Source organism: Aotus nancymaae, unplaced genomic scaffold (genome assembly GCF_030222135.1).
Source record: "Aotus nancymaae isolate 86718 unplaced genomic scaffold, 86718_ANA_hifiasm-v0.15.2.pri h1tg000092l, whole genome shotgun sequence".
NCBI classification, from domain to species: domain Eukaryota; kingdom Metazoa; phylum Chordata; class Mammalia; order Primates; family Aotidae; genus Aotus; species Aotus nancymaae.
The window spans coordinates 3569865-3591961 of NW_026988507.1; the positions used below are offsets into that span (position 1 = coordinate 3569865).

General features: G+C 39.6%; 1 pseudogene; it reads left to right on the forward strand.

The window, feature by feature from the left end:
• The first annotated feature begins 18722 nt into the window (after nucleotides 1-18722).
• On the forward strand, nucleotides 18723-19867 carry LOC105721839 (transmembrane protein 128-like; annotated as a pseudogene).
• Nucleotides 19868-22097: the final 2230 nt, after the last annotated feature.

A 22097-nucleotide genomic window follows, 5' to 3' on the forward strand; every position in this document is an offset into this window, starting at 1 on the left:
ATTTAACTTGTGTGCATGTCAAGGCCCAGACCATCATTTTTCCCAAAGGAAGGACTTTGAGTCCGTTAGGCCATTGGTAGTTCCTTGTTCTGAGCTATAATAGCACTTGCTATATACCTTCATAAGCACTTATTACATTGTAGAGTAATTATTTTTAAACACACCCCTCTCTTCCCACCAGAATTCAGGCTCCTAAAGGAAAGGGTCTACGTCCTGTAAAATAGCAGGTGCTCAATAAATAGTTTATCCTCCACTTTTTAAAGTCAGAGGTAACTAGCTGTTTGACCCAGGGGCCTAGTTGTTAACTAGTTTCCATATCCATTTTCATCTCCAAACCCTCTCTCTGTTAACATTTTATAATAGTCAGAAAATGATCCCAAGGGACTCGTAATGTTCTTAACTGTTGGAAACAGTTTTCCACTGTGCTATCCTTTTGATGCAAGAAAGTAAAATTATTTTAGAAAGGTTTTCAACAAAAACTAAAGTCAAGTGTTTTCTGTTTAAACTTAAGCTGACTAAAAAATTAAATAAAACTCAAGTCTTCATTCCCCAAGTATTCCAGTTAAGCATGGTTTTATGGAAATCTTCACGCAGTATGGAAGCTAAAATGAAACAAGCCAACATGTCCAACAATGACATCCCCACCTTGACATAACTAACTGAAGATAGTTGTGCTTGCCATAATAATAATGACCCTAAATTGTCTAGCATTAAATTCCCACCCCAGTGATACAGAACATTATTCTAATGATCTAATTTGATTTTTTAAAATTGGTTTGGTTATGCTTCTGGTTTATACTTTAAAGAAAGAAAAAAATCTCTCTCAGATTCCATGGGAGTTGGATTTTGTAGAAAGTAGGTGTTCAAAGAATCCTGTTTCAGGAACTAAATCATATCCACATGTGCTAAGAGTAGCAAAAAAGCAAGAACATTTATGTCTGTTATATGTTCATGTGACTTAGAGCAAAACCAGAGAGGAATGTCTAAATGTCAAAGAGGACATTGGGCAGAGTCTGACTTATAAATTTGTTGGGAGCTGCTTTATAAGAAACAAGCTTTAGGATCTGACTTGAGGACAAGGCAACAGGGAAATAATAATAATAATAATAATAATAGGGGCAGGAAGTTATTGATAGAAATGAGCTCCAAAATTTTAATTTCCCCAAAATAGTTTCCAGACGGTTAAGACTATCTTTCTATGTATGACATTTTCAGGCACTAAATAAAACATGACTTATTTAGTAAATAACTAAATTAAAAGTTATACATTTGCCTACATGGTAATTTCTCAGTAAGATACCACATTCATTTTAAATGTTGTCACTGTTGATACTAACCCTTTGATGCTCAAGACACCTGTCTGCCTGGGGGTGAGCAGTATCTTCTAATTTCATCAGAACTTCAGATTTGTCACCACCCCTCAGATGCAGAGCTCTGAGTCATGAGGATGTAACAATCCTGTGCTTTGATATCCACTTTCCTCCCAGAAGGAGAGTCCTAACCAACTGTTTGAAGATGTTCTCCCTTCTTCTTTCTGCATCATAGGATGCAAGTTATGAAACTATTGCAGGGGAGAAGAAAGAAAAACTACTAACAAAGGAAATAAGGTGGCATTTCCTGATTCTCCAAATCCTTTGTCATCTTACTGGAAACAGACCCAAACTGGGGCTCAGAAGACTGGAGGCTCCTCCTCAAGCCTGCCTCTCTGTTAAGTCAATGAACCGCTTTTTACTTCTGTGAGTCTTCTGCTTTCTTAATAGAAGTACTAAGAGTATGAATAACCCTATTACTATAACAGGTGAACTTATTAAAAGGCTATTATATAAAAACATTGACTTGAAAAGGATCATTTTTATTACCAAGCCATGTATTTATTCATTCATTCATTTGGCAATTATGTTTAAATGCCTACTATATATCAGATAATGGGTGCTGGAATTTACTAATGACTGAAGCACAGTCCCTATCCTTGTAGAGTTTAAAGTCTAATAATGAAGACAAGGGTTGACTGAATAATCACAAAACAGATAATTACAAACTGATATATATAGAATTACAACACATAATTATCATGATCCAGAAAATACTGTATTTTCACTATCGAATGCTGTTGTTTGTTCTCTAATTTGCATATCAGTTCATTTTAATCATCGAGGGATTCCTGAAAAATACTTTTCCAGCATAGCATGCTATTTGTAAGTTGAGGCTTTAGATAATGATTCGAATTGCAATTTCCAGATGAAACTGAGTCTTCATTTAGTGAAACAGAAGAAATTTGAAACCAGAAGATAGGAAGGCAAGACCTAAAGGATTTTCCTAGAAGGGCATGGGACATATTTACAGGAAAACCATCTTTCAGTCTTTTGAATATAAAGATCCTACATCTAACCTGAAGGACACAGCACTAAATGAAATTAGCCAGGAAGAGAAATACAAATGCTACATAACCTCACTTATATGTGGAACCTAAAATAGTCAAACACAGAAGCAGAGAGTAGAATGGTGGTGACCAGGGGTTGGAGGCAGGAATGAGGGGAAGATTCAGGAAATGTTAGTCAAAGGATATAAAATTTCAGTTAGACAGGAAAAATAAGTTCCAGAGCTCTATTGTACAACATGGTGACAACAGTTAATAACAACATATTGTGTACTTGAGAGACATTTTGTGTTCCCACCACAAAAAATAAAGGATAAGTAGATCAGATAATAGGTACACTAACTTGCTCAATTTAGCCTTCCCACAATGAATACATATTCCAAAACATCATGTTGTACACTATAAATATAGACAACTTCTATTCATCAATTAAATAAATAATCCTACATCTGTGGTATTGCTAACAGCTTACCCATTACATTTACTATACACCAAGGTATTGTTCTAAGCACTTTATAAATATTAACTTGTATAATCATTGCAATAACCCTCTAAGGTAGGTAATGTTAGTGGTAGTGAAATTATTACCATGTTTCAGATGAGGAAAATGAGGTACAGAGGGATTATGCACAGCCAGTAAGCAGATCTTTGATGCAAACCCAGTCTACGCTCCTATCCACCAGGTTCTACGGCCTCTCATTTATACAAGTGTTCTGCTGAAACATGTCAAAAATTATAGTTTTTTGGCTCAATCATATAGATAGCATGTTGAAAATATATCTCCACCTGCTTTTCATATTCTAAGAATAAATTCTACTTGATAATTACTGGTCAGAGTCATATTCAAAACAAAGCAAAACAAAACTTTCAATTATTTTCAATCAGAAATTTAGTCTACTTGGATTTTTTAAAAAGAAATGTGTCACAACTATTTTTCAAAAACGAGGCTGAGTTTCTCATGCTTTAACAAAATGCTTCTTTATTATTGCAGAGTACATAGCACATAGGTTTGATAGACATTTCACCATGAAAGAAATGATTCTCCTAAATTTGGTACAGCACTATGTCAAATGGTGCCATTAGTCTAAAGTTTAGACTATAAATTAATGTGGAAAAATCAAACTTGAAGTGGCCCCATTCTATCTTCTTAGAAATGTATCTACAGAAGGTGTGTTGATGAATACACCCTTGTCATCTCAAATCATGCTGCTTCCTAGGTTTCGATCATTCCAGAAGATTTCAAAAGAGGAAGAAAAAGGAACAAAGTAAAAGAGACACCAATTTAGTGTGAAGAATGCCTTTTGGGTTTTTTAATGATAGAGACTGAGTCTTTTTGAGATGAAGATTAAGAAATGATTAGAAATAAGATTCCTTATTTGATGTGAGAATTAGCACAGAGACTATTTTTGAAGGCAGGAGTGAGGGGAAGATTGAATCACTTAAAATATCAGAAGCCCATATTGAAACAAAGAATTACTACAAACACTGCCAACCATTGATATGCTTCCTATCGCTTATCAAACAGACAAAATAAGAATCTTTAAGGTAACTACTATCAAGCTGCGTTTGAGAACAAGAGTTTTACTACTAGACAGAAAATTGAGAAGATAGAAAATTGCATATACTTGTTAAGATATGTCACCAGCTAGAATTTATAAATACTTTTCTTCTGGATAGATATTATCTGTTGGGTCCATGAAATACATGGAGTGCAGTGATTGTTCCTCATTTTGTAGAGGAGGAAAAAAACACTTAATTCAAATATGACCAAGTTAATACTTTAGAAAAATGAGTATAGCAGAATACATGAATATACAGTTATTCCTTAACATAGAACTCTAACTTGCACCTCCTAAACGTGTCAGAAAACTGTTAGCTTTAAGCAGATGCATCCTTCTCAGGAAGGGGAAGGATCAAGCTAAACAATGGTGATTGGTTGTCAGCAAGTCATGTAAATGAGGTATATAAAAGGATGGGCCAGCATGCTCTTTCTCTACCCCATTATCATCTTGAAAATAAGTGTCTTCATATAGTCGAGAGTTGCAACTGGTGGACCGTGGGCGACATTCAGGCCACCTTCCATACCCTTCACCCTACTCTTTCGTACCATACATAACTTAAAATGCTCTAAGCAAGATACTCTAAGCAGTGGACATAGGACATACTCCTTTTGATTGAGGCAGAGCTGTTTGCCCAAGTTTTTGTTTGTTTTCAGAGCTAAGGCACTGAGGTTAGAGCAACATGAAAGACTCAGCTTTCTCAGCTGAAAAGGGGATAGAGATGATGTAGGAATTAAAAGGATGACAAAGCTATTTCTTCTATTTTGTCAACATATAACTAAGTTTAAAGGTCTTAGAGCATAGAAACCTAGTGACTAAGTTTCAATTTGAAGGGCAAAATTATTTAGAATGAAATGCAGTCAGCCACTGCATTGAATGATTGACAGTCCATTGAGGCACATCTCCATCTTTTGACAGAAGATCTAGGAAGTGACACAAAATAAATAAAACTTCTCATATTTACTCTAGAGGAGCTCAGCAAAAGTCTGGGAACTGCCCGTGAAATAGTCACAAAAATTTTCAAAGCAGCAAACCATAAAAAGCAACTGCATGTGGCTTAATTAAACTGGGTAATGAATCATAGCCAGTATTTGTCAAATGTCAGGTACTGCACTATGTGCTTTACATACATTTTATCCCCATTTCACTGTGAACAAATTGAGGCTCTAAAAGCCCTATGTAACTTGTCCAAAGTTACACATACGTACAAATTCTACTCTCTCCCTCTCTACACTATCACTCACTGCCCGTAAATAATGTACTACATTACTAAACATGAAGGTAGCATAGTGACATTGAAAGTTACAAAATATTGTTAAATAAAAAAATAATAAAAGTTGTATATATCACAACCATGAAAAGTTTATATGCAGGTAGGGGAGACTTGGAAGGAAACAGAGAAGTTAAAGAAGTTGTGTTAGGGTGGTAGGATTATAGAGGACTCTCAGAAAGTTCTTTTTATCTTGTTGCAAAATTAGGTAAAGTGTATTTAAATTAGATAGAAAGGTGTTGAAATCCATCAAGGAAGACTTCCTGGATAAAGGCACTTTTCATCACTGTTTCAGAAGAAAGAGGGTTTCATGTTGGCCATAAGGAGAAAGAAGTTGTCAGAGCAGTGACAAGACAGTTAATTCATCATTTCAAAGTATACACAGTAGTCACCTCCTTATCCCCGGTTTCAGTTACCCAGGATCAACTGCAGTTTGAAAATATTAAATGGAAAATGTATAAACTGTTCATAAGTTTTAAATTGTACACATCCTGAGTACTGTGATGAAATCTTGTGTCATCTCACTCCATCCCTCCCAGGAAATTAATCATCTCTTTGTCCAGTGCACCCGTGCTGTGCAATACGTATGTATGGGAAAAAGCATGGCATATATAAAGTTAGGTACTAACTGCAGTTTCAGGCATCCACTGGGGGTCTTGGAACATATCCTCGTGGTCCCAGAGAGATACATGTTAAACAAGGCTGCCGTAACACAAAGACAATTGCAGGAAGGTTAAGCTGAGATGTCCGAATTTTACAAGTTAGCAAATGAGGAGTAACATGATAAAAGGATATGAGAAACTTCATTCTAATTGCTGTGTGGAAATGGTTGAGAGGAAAGAAAGACCAGAACAGGGAGACCACAAGAAGACAGCGACATAAGAAAGACGTTAGGATGTGGTGTGAGCTGAGCGTCGGAGCACAGCTATCTCAACCACCCCACAAATAGTCTCAGATAAATGCATCCACTGCTCAAAATTCTCCATCTTTAAAGTGAGGGTAGGGAACCTACAACCTTGGTAATCCCATGAGACTCGTACATTACACCAAGGTTGTCATAGGCATATAGCTCTAAAGGTATACAAATAATATGAAGAGGGAATACTCAAAGTATTTAAGTGTTGCCTTCCCTCTGCTCTTCAGGAGCCCAGGAAAGTTTTGAATGAGTCTCATATGAGTGGGCATGCATGCCACACCTATTAAACAGACAAACAATATAGTTAGAGTGAAATGCTCTGGCTTGCATTTCATCAGCAGCAGCAGATAGAGTAGTGCTGTAAGTTTGTTTACCTAGGATGGTGGAAAAACTGCAAGAGGTAAATATATTTTTAAAACAGCTGCTATTTTAGAACCACACAACATAAGGACTTTGTGCATTCCCTTTTGTGTGACTTCAGACCATGAAATAAGCACATACTTTGGGAAGACATGCTGTCGTTCTAATTATGGAAATGACTGAACTGATCAAATTACTGGCAGCATATCTTGCGTTACACCAACGAAACTATTCCAACAAAGGGCTTTGATTTGATGATTGAAAACTGCCAGCCATTTCTGCAGGACTTTGAAGAAATGGAAAGCTCAACTGATGAGAAAAGGATAAACAAGGGCAGTAGAAGGTCATTTAACCTTTATTATCACTGTGGTGGTAGTTGTTTTAGCTTTAGTTACCACTGCCTAATTCAAAGAAAAATAACTATTAAGAAAAAGAGTTCTATTAATTTTCTGTAAACTTTGAACAGAAATCCTGATTTTTTTTCTGATGATGCTTCTTATAGTCAGATGATCAATTTGTATCACATTTACTAGATTTTAAAACAAGCACTTTTCCAATTTAAAAGATTGAGGGAGAGGGACAAGGGAAAATATTGGCCTGATGCTGATCATCTGATTGGCTCATTCCCTGTGTCCCATTTCCTGCAAATAATAACAAAAGATTCACTCTTTGCCTAGATTGGAGAATGAGAGGTGACTTCCCTGTGGGTGTTTGGTTGAGGGAGGTGGTAAGTAAATAAACAGGATAAGACAACCCCTCAATCATTCTTGAAGCAGAAATGCTTTGTATTTCTTCAAGGAAATAGAATGAGACTTCTGGGAGTGCCTAGGGGCATGAAATAGAGAACTCAGTAGCCCAATGAACATAGCACACATTCTTGTCATTTCATGTTCTAGTCAAGGTAATTAAAATATGCGTAAGATTTTCTGCTCCCCAGTTACTTTTACTTCCAGGTAGACTGAACAGTCAGCTGATCCATCTTGTGGGCAATGCCCATTCACCCTTGACACTCTCCTGTTCCCCATCCTGTGTATCATCCCTTCTCACACACAAGCATATGCCAATAGGTGAGATATCAACAGTAATAATATGTCCATTTAGCACTAGAATGCCTTTAGAGATGTTGAATTCTCAGTGGCAGATCTACAAACTATCCAATTTTTCCCAAAGAGGTAGCTTCTGTCAAATGCAGAAGGACACCAAGAAGTCACATCTTTGAATATGTTTTTCTTTTTGCCCTTTCTGGCCGGCCTATATGACAAAGAATGATGAACAAAGTCATAAATTTCTATTTGCCCATACTTTACTAAGAAAACTGTACTGACTTGCATAAAAATGGCATGCCGGTTAACCCTCAGCAGTTAGTTTGTATATTCCTGCCTTCCAGGCCAGCCTTCTTCGTCTCTCTGCTGACAGAAATTTCATTCCTTCCCTGCCCTACTCTCAAAATGTGTTCACAAGACAGAACCCAAGAGACTGATTCTTCTTCAGGGAAGAAATAATTTATGAGATTTTAAGTGGTTTCTTCTTTAGAATAAAGAGCTACATTTTGAAAGAGGAGGAATGAATTTATAATTATAGAATTTTGGGTTCCAAAAATAAAATAAAAAGCTGAATTTTTGGGAGAGGGCCTCTGAAATCATGCTCTCCGTATCCTAGAGTTGACGCAGGTGCTAAATGCCCTAAGAACTGACAGCAGTTCATCATTTGTATTTCATTTGCATCTGCTCCACTGATACTTACTTACTCATTTTGTGGTGTGTTTATTTGCTGTGAGTTCAGTAGTTACAGGAAGCTTATGGGGTTAAGGTGCTTAACCATGAGATGAGATGTAAGCTGCCTGTCCACCTCTCTGGATCCCTGAGCTTCCTTGCCTATGGCTTCAGACACTGGGTTCCTCTCTCTGTTGGCATTCCCACTAAAGCTAGAAACACTGACCTGAAGAACCCTGCTCCTTTATGTCTCCTTTATCAGCAACTACTCTGGAGGGGGCAGGAGAGAAACACCATGAGGTCAACAGGATGCTTATAAAGAGTACCTTCCTGGCTCCCTCTTCTACCTCCCACTCTGCCAATTCCTCCAGATAAGAAGGAAGGAAGCACTGCTGCTTCCATGCATTTTCATGCAAGCAAAACCCAAAATAGTTGGATAGGAGAACACATAATACTATGTGATCACCATCTCCTCCCTTCCCTCTCCAAACCTCTTCCTGTGGTGCTCAACACAGGAAGTGCTGGTGTGTGTGTCACAGTAATTGCTGACACAAGCTTGGAAGCCCACCTGGGTACAAATCTCAACACCACCACTTACTCCATATGAGATACTAGGCAGGCTTCCTAATTGCTCTGAGCTTCACCTCCTTCATCTATAAAATGGAGAAAATGACTATTTTGCAGATTGATATGAGGATGAAATAGAATAAAGCATGCAAAACACTTAACAGTATTCCAGGTACATAATGAGCACTCAAGAAATGGTAGCTATTATTATTAATGGAACGACCATATATCTAATTGCTCAAAACTGTCAGGTACCTTAGACATCATTCCTCCTTTTTTTCCCTGTAGCCAACCTGATCTTAAGCCCAGTGAATTCTACAACCTAAACACAGCTGAACTCACTGCCTCCTCTCTCTCACTACCTTAATAGCTCAGGTCCATATATTTCCCTCCCTGAACTACTATTAAAACCTTTTAACTCACTTATATATCCAGCATCTTCCTATTCCACCATTCTGCACATTTCCCCAGTGTGAATTTTCTAAAACAGAAATGTGCTCCCGATACTCAGTTAAGATCTTTCGGGAACTCTACACATTATTTCTGCAATCCCAATTCCTTAGCACAGTATTCGAGGCCTTGCACCCCATCTCACCGCTCCCTTGCCACTCACTATGCACTTTTTTCCCCCAATGCCATCTGAGCTTCTTAAAACAGACCTCATGTCCACATGCCTTTGAACATGCACATTTCCTTCCTTTCTTTACATTACTGACTCTCACTTAGCTAAGTGAGAAACTTAGACTCAGCTCCCAGAGTTCTTTTCCAAGAAATCTTCTTGATTCATCATTCATGTTCTACGTTGTTTCATTTTTTACATACCTGTCCTTCTCCTTCTGTTTAGAACTGAGTTTCTTGAAGTGAGAAACTGTACCTTGCTGCATTACAAGTGATTAACATAAATGTTGATTCAATTCGTTCAACAAACATTTACTGAGCACCCATTTCGTGCTATGCACTGGGCTGGGAACTCCCACATGGGCCATCAGTGCATGGTCCCCTGCTGTTTTGTGATATAGATGTCATGGGAAAGTGGGAGCCAAGTCTGACTACTTTAGATAGAAATACTTGTGTATAAATGTCATCTAAATTTATTCTCACAACTACCCTATAACAGATATTATCTCAGTTTTGCCCATGAGAAAGGCAAAGCTCAGGGAGATTTAATGGCTCAGCCATATCATGTAGCTGGTGACTGGCATTAGGTATTAGGGGAGGCAGTGTTTCATGTTGGCTATGAGCTAGCTTTTGGAGTAAGACCAAGTTGGGTTCAAATCCCAGCCTTTCCACATATGAACTATGTAATGTTACCAAAATTGCTTCACATCTTTGAGCTCTGTTTCCTCTCTTAGAGGAGGAAAATAATACCTACCTATCTTGCTAGCTGGTGTGAAATCCAAATTTAAAAATGAATATGAGCTTTTAGTCCAGGGACTGGTGAGATCTCTGGGTAGGGAGCAGATATCTCAGAGCCTGCATTCTTAATCACTCTATGGTCTTTATATTCTGAGGAAGCATTGGAACTGATTAAAGAAAAGTAGATTCTCTCTGGAATTGCACAGGGAACCTAAGGCTCAGACTGAGAATGTCCTTGTTTCTAGCAATCAAGGACACCAAGAAAATTGCCTGTGTGTCAACTACATTGTAGATAACCCCTAGAGAATTCAGATCTTGCCAGCCATCAAATAATGATACTTTGTGAAATGTGAAAGTGCTTTGGAAAATACAAATAGGCAGTATTGTTTTTATTGCTAACAGTCTAAGATGGGACTCTATGTGACTCCAGTGAACTTGTCAAGTTGTCTAAAAAATCATTTCCTTCTTTCAACATCTCTTTGGCTAGTATAATCATGATTTTATATTCTGTTGAACTCATGCTACATCTAGTATGTTGTTAATTTTTTAGAGTACTTTGGTCCCGTTTTGTAAAAATAAGGTAATCCAATATAGATGTGATAAAATGGAATAAAATTTTCACAGTGTATTATAATCTTAAGGCTATGGACAATTATAATGATAGTGGGCAATTATTAAATAGTAGACAGTAGTAATCATACTAGGTGCTAGGTACTTGGGTTTAAAAAATACATTAATTTATTTAATGGAAGACACCCAGTAAGAAATCTGAGATTTAAAGGGGCTTAAACTCCTTGCCTCAAGTCATATGCTGTGAGCACAGAGCAGAAATCAAACCTGTCACAGAAGCCAGCTCCTCATCAGCCATCCTGTACTGAGCAGCGACTACATGGAAGGTCCTGGACTATCAGAAACCAATGTGAACAACACACTTCCCCAACCTCCAGGGGCTTATCATGTAGCTCCAACATAAACCCCATCTTGCACAAGAGAGGGGATAAGTAAACACATGGGTAGATGTAATGGAGTAGTCGGTCACTAGATTTAGTCTTTCCTCACTGAGTTCACTGCATGGTGGCACAGCCCTATACTCAGACAATAAAGTCATGTTTCGGAAGTTCTTATCTTCCAGATCTGTAACATATTGAGGGCTAGCAATCAAATATTATTCAAAGCAGAGAAAATTGCTGCCTGAAGTGAAGTATAAATGAAGTAAGAAAGAAACCCACAGCCGGAGAATCAGGAAAGACCCTGTGAAGAACATGCCATCTGAGATTGCATAGACCTCCCTAGCCACATCTTAGCTCCCAGCATCACTCTGTTATTCTCATTAGAGTTTCCATTCTATTTATAATTTTGACTTAAGTCCCAGCACCTGTTGGAACTTTATCTCGTAATCAAAGTAAGAAGACCTGGTTTGCCTTTCTGTCTTCATTTTTGTAAAGTTGTTCTGTCTGAAACATTTATTTTATATTGTTCTGCCTCTTACCCTGACATTGTGTGACTGCCACCAGGGTCCACAGGTCCATAAGTCTGAGCCACAGAGACATTTCTTGTGAGGGCAAAAGGAACAGCAAGAGCTCCTGGATTCAGCAGGATTTTTCTTCCTTCTGAAAACAATGGGGACCTTAGATCAGTGTGTCTTTTGGGTTTGGATATAAATCATTTTGTGACACCGCATCTAAAACACATGCTTCATACTGAGACTAAGATTTTAGTAAAGTTAAAGCCTATCATTTGGTGCCTTTGCAAGTAACTTTTAAAGATATCAACATTAAGATTCAGTAATAGGATAGCAATTACTTTTGACTTGAGTTTAACAAAATTTTACCTTAATTAGTTTTGGGTTGATAAGCTATTCAAATGAGTTAATAATATCCTGAAAATGTTCAATAGGAATATACAAATAATAGCACTTATGCATAATTCTATCTAACTTATCCAAGACTTAGCTCATTGCATTCCCTGATGCTAATAGATCTTCCTGGCTTTGAGTTATAGCTTAAAAAGCAAACATATGAAATTCAGACACAAGAAAATATCTGCTTGAGGTTCTTGCAAGCTATAGAGACACAGCTTTTACAAAGTCCCCTTTGTAGGGTACCCTCAAGCACTAGGATGTGCCAGAAATGCAAATGGCCAAAACTCTGTACTGCTCCCTCTGAGATCAGTTCCTATGCACTCTCTCCCACCAATCCACAGACTTCACAGTGACCAGAGCCATCTTTCAATAATACAAATGTGGTCAGGCCCCTTCCTTGGTTAGAACCTCCCTATTACTTACAGAATCAACTCCTAACTCCCTAAAGAAGAGTGTCTGCCACAGTGTTTCAGCTTGAGTTCCAGCTGCAACCCCCAGGCAAGCTCCTTCTTACCCGTGCCCTTTGCTCAGTGATACAGTTTAGTTCTGTGTCCCCACCCGACTCTCATGTTCAATTGTAATCTGCAATCTTGCAGGTGGGGCCTCGTGGGAGGTGACTGGATCATGGGGGCAGTTTCTCATGGTTTAACACCATCCCCCCTTGGTGCTGTCATCACAATAGTGAATTCAAGTGACACCTCCCCCATGCTCATGGTCCTGCTCCTGCCTTGTAAGACGCCGCAGTTCCTCTTTGCCTTCCGCCATGAGTATAAGTTTCTCAACACCTCCTCAGAGGCCAAGAAGACCCTGCCTTGCTTCCTGTACAGCCTGCAGAATCATGAGCCAATTAAACCTCTTTTCTTTACAAATTACCCAATCTCAGGTATTTCTTTATAGCAGTGCAAGAACAGACTAATACAATCAGGCTACCCCACAGTCAGTGCTCTTTGCCCAGGCTGTCTCTCAGCCTACTGTGGCTTCTCATCTTGGAAAACATTTCTATTTATGTTCTAAGAACAAATTCAGACATCACCATCTCAAGACGGCTCTCTGGGATCCTGCACACACACATCCTCCTCTGGGATCCTCTCCTTCTTGCTGCCTGCTCCATCTGTGACACTTCTTACATAGTGCCATTACTACCTGTTGACAGGGCTGCCTCTCCCCTACACTCAGAATTTCTAGAAGCCCAGTTTTCTTCCCGAGCCCTTAACGAGGTGCTTTACACACAGCAGATTCTCAATAAATATCTGTTGAATAAAGAAATGAATGAAATAGGTAAAATTTATCTGTACCCTTCTTCTACCCACCTGCTGAGCCTTCCCTTCCTCCTCCCACCGATGTCCACACCACTGTCAATTCCCTGTCTCCAGCCCTAGCTGTCCAGTTTTGTCCTAATAATCAATATCAAATGCTGCTCCAAGGAAAGGTTTTGATAAACACAAGGCTGACCCTCACATTGGGTTTTTACAATTTACTAGGTGACAAAATCATAAGCCAAAATAATAAATCTCTGATTGTGGGATTTCTTTAGCCTTGTAAGAGGCTCTGTCACCATCTCTCTGCTTACACTGTGGCATTTTGCGTAGGGGCTGCGTTTTCGTGATTGTTAGAGGTGCCAGAATCTCTATAAACCCTTGGCTGTATAATCTGGGGCCATGGTAAATCCGTCTGCTTCAAACTGAATGGTCCGGTCAATCTCCAAGAACTGCCAAAGTATTGAAGCTGCTTGAAAAAAATAAATCTTTCTGTTTTTCTAATAAGGCTTCACATTTGAAAGATAAGGAAGCCTTTACCTACAAAATGATTTAAACTCAGCAGAGGTAATTTGAACACTGATTGATTTTATCTTTCTTATTTGGTTAACATGCAGTTATTAATATTTCCTAATGGGGTAAGTGAGAATGAAATCATTAAAACCCCAATAGGAACTGAGCGAAAAATTCTTTCCCAGTAATCTTTCAGAAGATAAGTCAAACGGTGACAAAAAGAAAAAAAAAAAAAAGATGACCTCATAAAAATAACAGAGTTCAATAAACACCCAGCTCCGTTTCCTAGGAATTCTGCATGCTCCCTCTGAGTGTTTTATGAGAGATCTTTTTAGGAAGATAAAGGGTAAATCGTAAGTTCTATCATGCCTGTTCATCAGAAGAGGGAGTGACCCATTTGGGAATGACACACACTGCCCAATATCCTTACACGTAGGATGAAATAACTTGTGTTTAAAATATATCAACAGGATTCTGCCTGCCCAGCTATCCTCATGACATAATGGCCCTGTGAATCAATACCATACTGCTGAGCAGAGACAGAGAAGGAATCACCTAGCCATTGGGCAATGAAAGTTTCCAGTCTGTTAAGTTAGATCTGAGAATAATAAGATTTTGCCATCTTTCCTGGCTAAGTCTGCTTCATGGTGGCAAAGCCCTGCACTTAGGTGGTACAAAATCATGTTCTGAAAGTTCTTATCTTCCAGACCATAACAATATCATACCATATGGAAGACTAGAAATCAAACTATATGATGGGTAAGGAGATACCTTTAAAACCCCAAACACTTTATATCAGGTGGTGGCATTACTGTGTGGGGATAGACAAAGCCGTTGACTTATAAAGTTCATCAGCTACGTTGTCAAATCCAGGACCCAACAGTGATGGGCAAACAAATACAAGCCACCTCTTCCCCTGCCCAACTGAAACAGATTATGATTCAAGGAAGCAATGTTACATATTTCAATAGCTATCAGACGCTTGGGCCACCAGAAAAGCCCACTTATGCCACCTGATTATATGTTATACTAGATTATGTATTGGTTTGGAGTAGAAAATGGTTCTGAGTTCCAACTCAGGCTCTTGAGTTTGTCTACACACCCCTTTTGGTGAAGATAAGATTCCTTTGCTTCCTGACTTCTCCACCTCCCCAGAGCGGAACAAAGGTCTGGCAGCTGAGACTATTTCCTGAAATCATTTAATGCTGGAAGAAAGATGAGGAGTATTCTAGTCCAATTCTCTGATCCAGTGTAGTAAAAATTAAAAGAGCTCATGCATGTAGAGCCTGTAGCACAATAACTAGCATATGCTAAGCCCTCAATAAAAGTTACTATTAATAGTACCAATAGTAATATCTCAGAGCTGTTTAGTAGAACTGGAAACTGTCTGTCTAGACGCTCAACCTTTGCAATAAACCCGGTGGCCTCCCACTGTGAAAAGACTACCTAGAGGGCGAGGCTTTGAAAAACTGTTTTAGAAGAGCCAATTATTTCCAAGTATTTATTTTATTGTAAATTCTACCATTTTTATGCTCAGATAGTTCAGTTTAACAATATCAACAGATAAAGTCTGATTTATTTTAGATTCCCAATTATTTTCCCATTTCCTTTAATAAAAGGAGTCCAGACATACAAAGCAAATGTGCTAAAGAAAATCCCTAAATGATTACTTTCATTAAAATTGTGTTTACTTGAAAATTAGACAATAAACTTTAATATCTCAGGGCTCCAGCTGTACAGTTTGACAATAACCAGCACCTACAGATATATTTTAGCAAATACACTCACACAAGATGCTTCAGGCTTTACAAAATGCCATGGTTGCTGGAAAACAACTTGGAACCAATGACCTTCTAAGCCTTATCCAAAAGTGAGCAAAACAAAACAAAATGAGGAAGTTACTCCATCCCCCAACACAAGAACAGTAAGATATTTTCCTGTTTCCTGCCTAAAGAAATGGAGGACCTATCCAACATGGTTACTTTTACTTTACTCAGTCATCAAATAAATGGAATGGTTTGATTCTAACAAACCAGAAAAGTAAGTGTGGCTTCATAATCTCTCTGCCTAAAGGACATCATTATTGCCTAAAATAAATCAAACATTGACATTTCAATTTAAGTAGCAATAATAATAACAATAATAATGATACTGGCTAGGATTACAGAGAGGCATTTTGTTGGGGGAAAATGGGTTCCACAGTCAAAATAATTTCCAAAAACTCTTATTCAAACGTAGTTAAACTGATAAAATTAGCCGCATTTCTTTACTACAACATTCTCTAAGGCTTCAGTTCCCTAATGTGAATTATTTCTCCAGGAAAGTAAAATACTTTATATCAATTTGCAAACATTTCTTTGCAGAGAATCAGTTGGAGCTGGTATTTCCTACAGCCCATTTTGGAATACTCTTAGATTACAGGCAGGTATTGAAAAGCACTTTCTAGTATTAAAGTAACCATATTGTATGGAGTACATTCTGACATTAGATCCTTAATACCTACCAGTTATATAATCCTAAAATATATATTACTAACCATTGTCTACAGAAATTGAATTCATATTAATAGTGAAAAGAAAATTCACCACTTCTTACCAGAAAGATTATAGTTTGTTTACCACATACATTTAATTATCATTAAAGCTTTTTATAAACACTTTTTCCTTCTTCAGGTAACTGCAATTAAAGTTGACCTTGTTGAACTAATGTAAGCATCAGTAGAGATTTTTAAATGTATTTTTAAGTTATTTTCTCATGATATCTGTATAGAAAATTTAGCAAATGCAGAAAAGGTTTTTTAAAAATGAAACAGTAACTGATCACTAATACTTTCACAGCCTAGAAATAAACCTTGGTATGTTTCCTTTCACAGTTTTGTCCTTCAATTTTTTCATATACTGAGGATTTTCCCTTGACATTAAAAACCATATAGATTCAAAAGCATATGACCCATGGCTAAACATGGTGGACTAAAATCATGCATTCATCTTCTTTGTTTCCTATTAAAAAGTGAAAAGCTACAAAGAGAATTCAAGAGTAGGCAATGCCATTTTTTTTTTTCAAGATGAAAAGTAGATGAAGGCAGGGTGATTGCCTTAGTAGAACAGAGAAAGCTGAAATTCAGTCTCTACAGCTGGAGATTTCATCTAGATATATATATATATATATATATATATATATATATATATATATATATATATAAAATTCATTTCGAAATCTTCTCCAAAGAATTCCACAGAAAGTGGAGATGAGACATGGAGCAGAAAAGGACTGGCTTCAAATCTGTACGGGATTAGATGCCCAGGCCACACTGACTATTCCTTCTCCTCCTATCCCCAAAACATGGATGGTTCATTCTTTGGAGAAAATAAACCAGAGAACCTCCTAGACATGGAATTGCCGAACCCAGAAATGGTCAAGAGAGAGGGTAAGGGTGATCCAAGAGACTGAAACTGGGAGGTTCAGTGAAAGTCTGTAAATCAAAAGATGAGACCCCACCACCACCACCCCTCTTCAGAACACTGGCAACAAAGCTGATAACTCGAAGGTAATAAATTGGAGAATCCTTCTATGAATAAACAAAACTAAATAAACCTATATACTTAAAAAGTCATTTTTACTAATATTTGTGGCCCAACTAACAGAAAAGGTAACTGTCTATCCTATTGTTACAGGATCTCTGAGGCATCACTTTTCTGGCTGGAAACCTCTGTGCAGCTGCTACAGCAGAGTAGGCAGCTGCAGGTGCTGGCATGGGCACCGGCACTCTGTGAGGCTACAGCTAAACCAGACAAAACACAAGCAACTTCCATGGCTGGCACCAGGGAGCATGGTGGTGCCTGGAAGACTCCTTCCTTGGAGACATCAGGGCCCCAAGGAAGGAGCCACAGCCCTGGCTCAGGGAGCTCCCAGGACTGGGCTCCCTAAAGGACCACAGCTCTTCTCTCCTTCTCTTCACCTGCAACATGGCTAGCAAGGGGCATGGCTCAGCCCTGTTTGCATTATAGCTCTTTTAACCTCACCATTCCTGAGTTCTTGTCCTGCAACCAGGAAGAATGATGTAGTCAGAGAAGTGGAAGGTGAGGAAGAGGAAGAGGAGCTTTATCGAGCAACAGAAGAGCTCAAAAAGGACCCAGAGTGGTAGCTCCTTTCCACAGCCAAGGTGTCCCAAGTGTTCAGTTCCTAGCAGAGGGTAACTCTTCGTCTCTCTGTCATCTACTCTACTCTGGCTGAGCCTGAGGCTTCTATGGGCAGTAGAGGAGAGGAAACGCCTGCCAATGAGTCCATGGGTGGCCATGGGCAGTCCAGAAAGGGCACCACAAGTCCCCACTCCAATCTGTGGGACTGGCAGCCTGGTCCCCAGCATTCAGGCCCTCACTGGGGACCCACCCCTTTCCTACCAGAAGCCCGTCTGTTTCCTGCTGCTGTCCATGGCACCCAGGCTGCTCACACCGATGGGCACCAGCAAGACTGCTCCCAGCCACCTTCAGTGACCCCCCTCAGCTTCCCTGCCCTCAGGCTTGTCAGCATTCAAAGTATGGAGGTGGCTGAGGCAGCAGGGCCTGTTATGTCAGCACTTCCCTCAGCACAAGCATACCCAGCTAGACTGTGACAGTGCTGGACTCAGTCCCAACCCTGCTCCAAGATCAGAGAGGGCGCTGGGAGTGGAGAGAGGCCAGGCAGCAGGAGCAGGCACCTCAGAGCCTGCAAGGGCAGTCAGGGCCTTCCTGGGCCCCCAAGAGTGCAAAGAGTCCCAGTCCACAGCCCCGACTTGGGAAGGCATGCAGCCTCAGCCACACTCCCTCACAGCCTTGGGTGGGCACTCCAGGTCCTGGCTGTGCCACAGCTGGCATCGGGGCAGAGGCCACATTGCCATGAACGCTCCTATTTTCCCAGCATTCAGGGGTAGCCCACGGCTGAGTGGATTGCGGCCCTGACCCAGCCATTGGGAGTGTCAGGCTCGGCAGTCACCCCCATGTGGAGTGGACCCTGGGGATGCAGACCTGGGTGGCCTTACACAGAGCCTCCTTCCAAGGCAAAGGAACCCAGCACCCTCCATGGGGTGGGCACAGTGGCTGTGCCATTGGCCAGGACGCCACTTCCACTTCCCACCCTGGGCCTTGAAAGCACGACCCCAGTCCCACGCCCTGGGGCCAGCTCTCACACTCCATGGCACTGCCCCGGGCCCAGCGCCACTTCGGGGCCCCTGTCTGCCCACCCGCACTGCTCCCTTGCCCCGCTGCCCCTCCACCAGCAGGCAACCCAACCGAGCCCCACAGCAGTAGCCCCCAGTGCCGTGGGCTGCAGGAGGGCTGTCTGCCTCTTCCCTGAGCCCTCCCGGCAGCCACTGGTGTGACAGCAGCCTGCAGCTGCCATCACTACCATCTACAATAATACTCTGAACTTAGTTCCCGGCCAGTTTTATGATGCCTCACTCTTAACTGTACGTGGAGAGACAAAACCTCCAGACATAGGAGGAAAGCTTCAAATGTAAAAAATATATAGACATTAAAAAACTAAAACTTAACGGAACCCCAAACATTTAAGGAAAAAGGGTGAAACATAAAAATAAAACCATGATAAACATCAACCTGGCATTTCGGAGCCATACCAAGATGGACATTTCGCGGCCCGGCAGCAGCTCCGGCGGCGATTCCTGCTCCTGCCTGACGCGGAGGCCCAGCCGGACCGCGAGGGTGACGCTGGGCTGGAAACTTCTACAGCTGTTGAGAAAAAGGAGAAGCCGCAGAAGCCGCTTCCAAGACTTAATATCCATTCTGGATTCTGCTTTTGGGCACCCATTGTTGTGACCTATTATGCTGACTTCTTTAAAACCCTCAAAGAAAGCTTTCACACTAGCAGCTGGTTTCTCTGTGGCAGTGCCTTGTTGCTTGTCAGCTTATCAGTTGCGTTTTACTGCATCGTCCATCTGGAATGGCATTGTGGAACTGGAGAATATGATGTCAAGTATCCAGCCTGGATACCCATTACCACTGACGCCTTTATTGCAGCAGGAATTTCCTTCAACGTTGCTTTATGGCATGTGTGGTCATTTTTCACTCCGTCGTGTCATTTACCCAGTTTATGGGGATTGTAATGTTTATCTCACTCCTTGGATAATTTCTGGAGGGTCTTCTATGTTGCCCAGGATAACTTTGAACTCCTGGGATCAAGTGGTCCTCCTGCCTCAGCCTTCAAAGTAGTTGGGACTACAGGCCCACATCACCATACCTGGCTGGGCATGTAAATTTGAAGTGAATGGTTAAACATCCAGCTAGCTGAAAGCGTGGTAGACCTTAACAGAAAAGCAACTACGTTGTGTGTTTTTGCAACTATGAAGTGAATGGTTTCCTGGGAAAAACTGTGACTTTGTATAACCGTTGTTAAAACCAGAGTACATTACAATTCACTTGCAAAAACAAATAAACAAACAAAACAAAACAAAAACAAAATCAACCTATATACATAAGAAAAGATACTGCAACCATGAAATAAAAAAACAGAATCTGTGTCGGGGGACACAGGGAGTGGGGGAAAAAACTCAGAGATGAAAGTTTTTTATTTATTATGGAAATTTTTAAATACCACAGAAAAAAAATCAACTGGAAGTTCTGAATATAATGAGATATTTCCCAGAAAGTAGAACACAAAGACAAAAAATATGGGAAATGGAAAGAAAAAGAAGTAAAATTAGAAGGTTAAGCTAAGAAGTTGAATACCTGACTAGTAGGAATGCTAGAAAAAGAAATAAGAGAAAACAGGACAAAGAATGTGTATGAGAGAATAATAATTATATTTTTAAATATATAGTTTTTTTTATTAAGCAGACTATTTTCCAGAACAGCTTTAGATTCACAGTAAAATTGAGCATAGAATTCAGAGATTTCCCACATACTCCCTCCTCCCCTACACACACACATATACATACTCCCCTACTATCAACATTCCCCACCAGAGTGGTACATTCGTTACAATCAATGAACCTACATTGTCACCCAAGATCCATATTTTATATTAGGCTTTAACCTTGGTCGTATACATTCTATGGGTTTTGAACAATGTATGACATGAATTCACTATGATAGCAACATATAGAGTAGTTTCACTGCCCTAAACATCCTCTCTTCTCTCTCTATTCACCCCATGCTCCCCACTAACTCCTCACAACCACTGATCATATTACTGCCTTCACAGTTTTTCCTTTTATGGAATGCCATATCATTAGAATCATACAGTATATGCCTTGTCAGATTGACTTCTTTCACTTGGTAATATGCATCTAAGATTCCTCCATGTCTTTTCATGGTTTGATAGCTCATTTCATCTTAAGCACTCAATAATATTGCATTGCCTAGATGTACCACATGTTATTTACCCATTCACCTACTGAAAGATATCTTGGTTGCATCCAAGTATTGGCAATTATGAATGAAGCTTCTATAAAGATCTCTATGCAGAGTTTTGTGTGAATATAAATTTTCAACTACTTTTGGCAAATACCAAGGACAGTGTTTGCTATATAGTACAGTCAAGTATGTTTTGTTTACTAAGAAACTGCCCTACTGTCTTCCAAAGTGGCTGTACAATTTTGTGTTTCCACCAGCAATGAATGAGATTCCTGTTGCTCCACATCCTTACCAGCTCTTGGTGTTGTCAGTGTTCTGGATTTTGGCCATTTAAATAAGTGTGTAGCAGTATCCGTTGTTGTTTTAACTTGCGTTTCCCTGATGACATATGATGTGCTGCATCACTTCACATGCATATTTGCCATCTGTATGTCTTCTTTGATGATGTGTCTGTTAAGTTCTTTGGCCCATTTTTTAGCTGAGGTGTTTGTTTTTTATTGCTGAGTTTAAAATTTATCTGTATATTTTGAATAACAGTCCTTTATCAAAGATGTCTTTTGCAAATATCTTCTCCCAGCCTATCACTTGTATTCTCATTTTCTTGGCAGTCCCTTTCATGGAGCAGAAGTTTTTAATTTTACTAAAATTCAGCTTACCAATTCCTTCATTTATGGATCAAGCCATTGGTGGTGTATCTAAAAACACAAATTATTGCAAAACTCAAGGTCATGTAGATTGCCTCCAATATTAATCTTCTAGGAGTTTTATAGTTTTGCATTTTGGTTTTAGGTATATGATCCCTTTTGGGTTTATTTTATGAAGGGTGTAAGAATTGTGTCTAGATTCTTTCTTTTTTTTGCATATGAATGCCCATTGTTCTGGCATCATTTGTTGAAAAGACTATCTGTGCTCCACTGTATTGCCTTTGCTATTGTCAAAGATTGGTTGACTGTATTATGTGGGTCTATTACTGGACTCTCTATAAGAACATGGAATATCTCTCC